Source organism: Choloepus didactylus, chromosome 8 (genome assembly GCF_015220235.1).
Source record: "Choloepus didactylus isolate mChoDid1 chromosome 8, mChoDid1.pri, whole genome shotgun sequence".
NCBI classification, from domain to species: Eukaryota; Metazoa; Chordata; class Mammalia; order Pilosa; family Megalonychidae; genus Choloepus; species Choloepus didactylus.
This window is the reverse complement of record NC_051314.1, coordinates 52,145,522-52,152,634: the sequence shown is the minus strand read 5'-3', so window position 1 is coordinate 52,152,634 and position 7,113 is coordinate 52,145,522. Positions and strand designations below refer to the sequence as shown.

At 37.8% G+C, this 7,113-nt stretch overlaps 1 pseudogene; it reads right to left on the bottom strand.

Annotated features, from left to right (window-relative positions):
• Positions 1–3,687: 3,687 nt before the first annotated feature.
• On the bottom strand, positions 3,688–4,293 carry LOC119542629 (annotated as a pseudogene).
• Positions 4,294–7,113: the final 2,820 nt, after the last annotated feature.

The following is a 7,113-nucleotide window of genomic DNA, read 5'->3' as shown; positions in this document are numbered from 1 at the left end:
GATTCCTAACTTGCAGCACACATACACACACAATTTGCAGGTTAATTAAAAATATAAATATGGAGATCGAAAATTTACAGAAAAAATATTATGATGGCTTTTGGTTAAAAAGGACTTCTTAAGAAGAAACAAAAAGCAATAACCATGAAAGAAAAAGTTAATTTCAGCTGCATTAAAATTAAAAACTTCTCTATCTTGAGGTGAATGAAAAGATTAAAACTTCTGTTCATGAAATGTAAGAAATACAAGACAGAAAGAGAGAAAAGATGTTTAAATTCATGTAACTGGCAAAGGATTTAAGTAGTCTATAGGGAAATCATCAACAAATTAGTAAGAAAAAGGCAAAATCTAATGGAATAGTGGGCAAAAGATTCAGATAATTGATGGAAAAGATAATCCAAATACCCAGAAAGACTATGAAAGGATGATCAATTTCACCAATAACCAAAGAAAAGCAAATTAAAACCACTGTTGTGTAATTTTATACCGCAGTGGTCAAAAGCAAAAAGCTTAATAACTCAAAGACGGATAAATGAAAACTCCACCCTGCTAATAGGAACATAGAGCCTGTGAACCAGAAAGACCACTTTTAGGTGTATACTTTAGAGAATCTCTTATATTTGCACAGGGAGACATGTCTAGTAGCAATGTTACCATAGGAAAAAAAAAAAGTCTAGCATATTTATACAATGAACTATTATACAGCAGCAGAAATAAATGCCCTAGAGCCCTGCATATTAACATGGATGAATTTCACAATGTTGAATGAAAAAAATTATTGCTTCAGTATACTAAAATAATAGTGTCTCCTTCTGAGGAGAAAGAGAGTATTAAATAAGAGAGAGTTACATAAAGACCTTCAACCCTATAAAAACTGGCTGATAAGTTCACTGTATTATTTATATATATTTTTTCTCGTCTTGAAATTTTCAGAGTAAACATCTTTAAAATAGGAAAAGAGGATGTGCTTAAATAGTTTAATCTCCCTTCCTTTATTATTGTATGGTTTACTAGTCAATACCACCATCTTTTGATTTTCATCTCCAGAAAAATCTTGGCTGAATTCTTTCTGGAGTAGTAATTCCATTACATGGATGTTTAGTCTATATATCTCTATCCATACTTTCTTATTCTTATATTGTTTCAGAATCACAATGTGTCTTGAGAAAATAGTGTGAAAGAGAAAGGGTAGTGTTTGCTATGAACTAAAACTAAAGAACACAAGACAAAGTTCTCAATTATGTCTGGTTCAAAGAGTTTTTGTTGTCAAGAATAGGTCTGAGCTCACAGCTATAGAAGCAGTTTGAGTCTTTAGAGAAATATTTGGAAATCCCAAAAGCTATGCTATGAAAACAGAATTAGATTCCTAACAGTTCAGTTATTTGCTGTCAAGTGTATTAAAGCATGTGTTGTAGCACATCCCACTCTATTTAATTGACAGTAGTAAGTATATTCACTAATGCAAGCAAGGAATGAAACTTGGTGGAAGCAAGCATTTGGGAGACGTGATGTGATTTTATTTTAAAATACATACCTGTGGTGTTTTGGAGGCTGTTACATAACCCAGAAAAGGCCATGTTCCTTTAATCCATTCCTGTGGGTGCAGACCTATTGTGGGTGGGACCTTTTGATTAAGTTATTTCATTGAGATGTGACCTTCCTCATTCAGGGAAGGCCTTAATCCCATTACTGTAGTCCTTTATAAGACGATAAAGGACACTCAGAGAGAGCCCAGAGCGTGCCAAGAAAAGCCCTGGAGAAGCTAAGACAGAACCTACAGAAGCTCAGAGAGGAAGCCACTGAAGCCAAAAGCTGAAAGCAGTGAAACCCAGGAGAGAAGGACCAGCAGATGCTGACCAGGTGCCTTCCCATTTGACAGAGGTGTCCCAGATGCTGGCAGCCTATCTTCAGAGTCCAGGTATTGTCCTATTGATGCCTTAAGCTGGACATTTTCACAGTCTAAGAACTGTAAGTTGGAAGTTAATAAATCCCCATTGTAAAAGCCAGCTCATTTCTGGTATATTGCATTCTGGCAGCTTTACCATACCAAAACAGTATCTAAAAAGTATAAGCAACCACAAACTATGAAAGTAAGAATTAGAGATAGACAGGCTAAACAGAGGCACTTGGCAGTCACATTTTTACTAATAATATAAAAAGACAGTAAACATTGCTACATAGGCTAAGTGATTGTTACAGAAAAACTAGGGAGAACAAACCTTAAACAAACATCTTTAACAGAATAGGTGTAACAAACTAAAGATGAAGTAAGATTGTCCATACTGTGTGACTCTTAGAAAAGGCCGATAAAACTATTGCTTTGAAGTACAACATTCAAAGGAATTATAAGACTCATGTACAATAAAGCAGTAACATAGGGCCAACCATGGGATTGTGGAATGCAGACAATGTGTAATCACCACAGTGGTACATGGTGCATCTCAACTATGTAGTGTGTGTGCACACGATAGACTGTCATAAGATCGTCAAGCAGCTGTGGCATGTGAAGAAGTGATACAGTTTCCTGTTGGAAGAGCAGAAACAAAAAAGGATAAAGCATGCTGGGCCACAAGATAGCATGATGTGGCATGGCTGTAGGATAACTGAAAGGAGCAAACCATCCACTTTTGCTTCTAGCAACTCAAAATAAAGATCATCCTTTATCCAATGCATCCTGGCAATACTCGGTGAAGTAGATCACACTATGGGGCAAAGAAGCAGCGACACAAGTAGAGGTAGGTCTCATAAACCAAATTCAGCTGTAAACCAAAGGGCATTATTAATGGTGGAACTTTGTAAAGGGAATATTCCTTATAAAATGTCACTTGGGGCTCAGAAATCATTTTTAACTTTCTATATATGCATATAAATGAATACATATAAAAAAGAGAAATACATATTAATAACCACAAAAAATTAACGAATATTTGAATTATAAAACAATTTAGGAAGCAGTTATATATAACACCCCTTTTTGTGGTAGATTCCCTGCAGAGCATAAGAGAAATATTGCTTTTATAATGGGCAAAGATCAATTCTCTTGAGATGTTTATAACTTTGCCATGAAGAATATGAGGAGTCATCCTAAAACACTGTAACAGAAAACATAAAAAGAAAAATATTGAACTCAAGGATGAAGACAAGAAGTTTAATAGGTCAGAGAAGACTTCATGGCAAATAACTCACTTGAGACAGTCCAAAAACTTCACGGGATTTTGATGAATGGATTTGAATGGAACGTGTCTTCTTACATTAGGAACAGCCCATGGAAAAACACAGAGACAGAAATGAGCCTAGAGCTTGCAGGCAAATCTTAAGAAAACAGTATGACTGAGGAAAGTGTTTTGAAGTCTTAGAAAACAACGTTGGATAGTTTAAGTGAAATGAGATTCCTCTGTCCTTTGAATTCCTGGATGAGGAATTTTAGTTTTATCTCACAGAGAAGAAGAAGCCATTGAAATAAGTGAACTGACCTGATCAGAGCAAGATTATAGTAAGATTAATCGCCCCCTTCCTCTGCAAGGACAGTTTCAAGTGGGAGTTTGGAAAACTCAAGAGAGAAACAAGGTATTTGTATTAACCTATCTGTGAAGTGATTAGAGCCTAGGCTACTGGTAGTGCCAGTGGTAATGAGAAAAGGTTAAGTCTACTCCCTAGGACAGTTATTTTATTTTTTGTTTCAGCATCTCAAATCATTTTAGTAACAGGGCAGGATCCGGGGTTATGTTTGTAGCTGCTGCTTGCCTGGCAGCCTTTGGCGTGCTGGAACTTCCAGTCCTTGGAACAGATGTAGGATTTGGTGTGGCTGTGCGAGGTTCCTGGGGTCTTGCCGATATGCCTGTACACTCTTCCAGCCCTTGAGGGGACCAAAGCGCAGGACAGGGTCACAGCACTTGGAGGAGTCCAGGGCCAGTGGGTCTAAGGCGAGGATCTTGTCTTTGGCCTTGAGGGTGCGATTCTGGCCGCAAACCTTCAGTTTGGGCACCTCCTGAACCCGCACTTCCTTCATTTTGGTCCCCAGAACCATAGCGATTTCGTTTTCCTGGCCAGGAAAATTCATCTTCTGCATCATTCTGGAAAGGGACAGGGGTGGCTGGTAGGTGCGACTCATGAACCACCTCATTTGGTTGAAGGTAAAGTTGGGTCCTCTGGCCAGAAACCCATATAGCTTGAGCAGCAGCCTCTCATGGATGTCCTGGCTCTTGGGCTCTTTGCACTGAACTTTCAGTCCCTGTTGTGGCAGATATTGACTCCATGGTGGGTCTTTTTAAACTTGTTCACTTGTTTTATCATTCAGCTCATATTTATTGAGAGAATATTGGGGCCAAGTTCTTTTCCAGGCCCCAGAAATACAGCAATGGCCAAGATAGGCAAAGCCCCCATTCGCAAAGTATTTTCTTCCACAGACCATGGGAAATAAACAAATAAATCACTTTATATAATGGTAAAAATTGAAAAAATAAAGTAAAATAATAGGATAGGAAGTAATTGTGGAGGGTGGCTAGTTGAGATTAGGCAGTCAGGAGAGGCTTTAGAGGAGGTTACATTGGAGCTGGGACCTGAATGAAGTGAATGAAATCAGCGAGAGAGCCTGAGGAAAGAACATCCTAGAAAAAGGAAATAATAAAAGACCCTAATCCAGAGGCAATTAAAGGCTCTGACAAGTCTTGCTTTAAAGAATCTTTTTTTTTTTTAATTATTTTATCATGTCTCTAATTGGTTTGATTCCAGAACTGTATTTGTTATTGTTGGGGGTTGTTTTTCCTTAAACATTTATTGGTGTGCTATGCTAGATATTTCATGTGAATGTCCAAGTATCTGCCCCTCTATAGCCAATCGTTTTGCAAGTTCTATCATTTCTATCTAAATAAAACACGTGAGTGCAATTAAAAATGTCAATGCCTACCATATTTTCTGGTTCATGGTAGTAAATTTGCACTAAGTGAATAAAACACTAGGTGTTACTGTCATAGTTCCTTTAGACTAGCTCCACTAGTGACACGTATTTCCATTTCCACTGGCATTGGCACCACACTACTTCAATCATTCTCAGTTCATCTTGGAAACCACCACCCCCACAACTAGCTTTACTGTCTTTTGCCCCTTTCTGCGTCCATCATATTCTGTAACCCCTGTAGGAGTAATCACCTTGAAAAGCACTGATTAACAATTGGCTCTACATTGGCTACAGAGTCAAGTTGAAATTTTATTATTTGATATTCAAAGTTCTTTATTCAGTTTGCTGTGGAGCAAGCTATGTTGCATCATAGGAACAAAGGCTCGGGCACAACAGAAACTTTCAGCAAATGACCACTTTATTACACAGCACAAAGGGCCCGAAAGAGCTAGAGAACTGATCCCCTGGGGTCCCCTGACTGGTCTCTGGGGAGGCCAACTGCTTGGTCCGCAGTGTGGATGGCAGCTCTGAGAAGAGAGACAAGTCAGTGCTACCTGAGGGCAGAGTATTGAAACACTCCATTGGGGAGGGCACCCAGCCACTGAGTTCCCAACCCTGATAAGCAGCTGGAATTGCTTGTTCCCAGTGTCCAGGTTTAAGGAATAGTCAGGCTGCTTTGTTAGACCTAACATCTCCTCCAGGCTGTGGAATGGAAACACACTGAAACATCTGTACACAATAGAAAAAGAGGCTTGGTAGGCAAGGGCTAGGAAGTGGCCTCTAGATGAGTCCCCAACTTCCCAAGCATTTGGTCCTAATACACTATTTAAAGTTCTTATCTGCCACATTAACATACCTTGAAATTTTCTGTTGCCTGTGTTTAGTGTTCTGCACCACCTAAAATAATATTCCTCTCCCTCCAATATAAATCTAATCCATGTTACTCAAATTTCAAAGGCCACTTCTAAGTCTCCTTCTTTTGGGGAAGAATTATCCCTTTTCTTTCCCAATTTTGATGATATTTGTTGTATGCACTATTAGCATATTTCCTTATTTTACAATTTTCCTATTTGTGAGCATGTATGCATGTATGAATATGTGTGCATGTGTGACAATTATAGAATTTTGAGCTTCTGAAAGGCAAGAATGGTTTTCTTTTATTTTTTTGTTAGCAATAGAAGGGTATTCAGCTTATAATAAATACTCAACAGATATATGTTGATTGATTAAACACCTATGTATAAATTATAAACAAATACAAATCATGAGTTTGCTAATATAATTGTTCTTATTCCATTTGTTAGCCAAGGTTTGGCTAGTTTCACAATTCTTTCCCATTTTCCCCTCTTATCCCATGCACACTTTATAAAATGCACTCTGTATATATTCCCTCTCTGTCTTACTTTTACATATACATATATATTTACATATGCATATGCACAATATCTATACATGTACATATATTCATCCATACATGCAGATTCTCTCTCTATAGCATATAACAGATATTAAATACATATGCCCCAGTGTTGGTTTGGCAACTTAGTCACATTTACTACCTACCAGGCAGACCAATGTAGAACCAATTATTAACCAGAGAATCATTAGTGTTCATTTTCTGAGAATTGAAAACCAGGAGTTGGCAGATCTGACCCACAACCTGTTTTTGTAAGTAAAGTTTAATTGGAGCACAGTCACACCCATTTGTTTATGTATTGTCCATGGGTGCCTACCTATTAAAAGGCAGAGCTGAGTAGTTTCACATAGACCTCATGGCACACAAAGCCTAAAATATTCAATGTGGCCCTTCATGGCCCTTCATTGCCAATACTAGGCATAAACTAAGAAAAAAATATAGTGCTATTGTTTCCATAGCTCCTGAGACCCAGGTGTCATAGATCTTTTGATATTCCTCTTTTTAAGTTTATCCTTTATTCAGTTGTAATAGGAGTCTGACACAGGACACAATCTCCAATTGGACATTATTCACAGATCATTCTTTTGTTGTTTGAGACATTCTGTTTGAGATATAATTATTTTGAAAGGGTGAAAATGTATAAGGAACTCTCAGAAGGTGTGGAAGTTGAGCTTAATCCAAAATTATTTTCTTCCAAAGTTCCTTTGATTAGGCAAGGCCTAATTAGCAAGCTAACTCATGACACGAAAAATGTGTTTGCTTTGCAAAATCAAATCAATTGTACAATTTATGTTCCCTG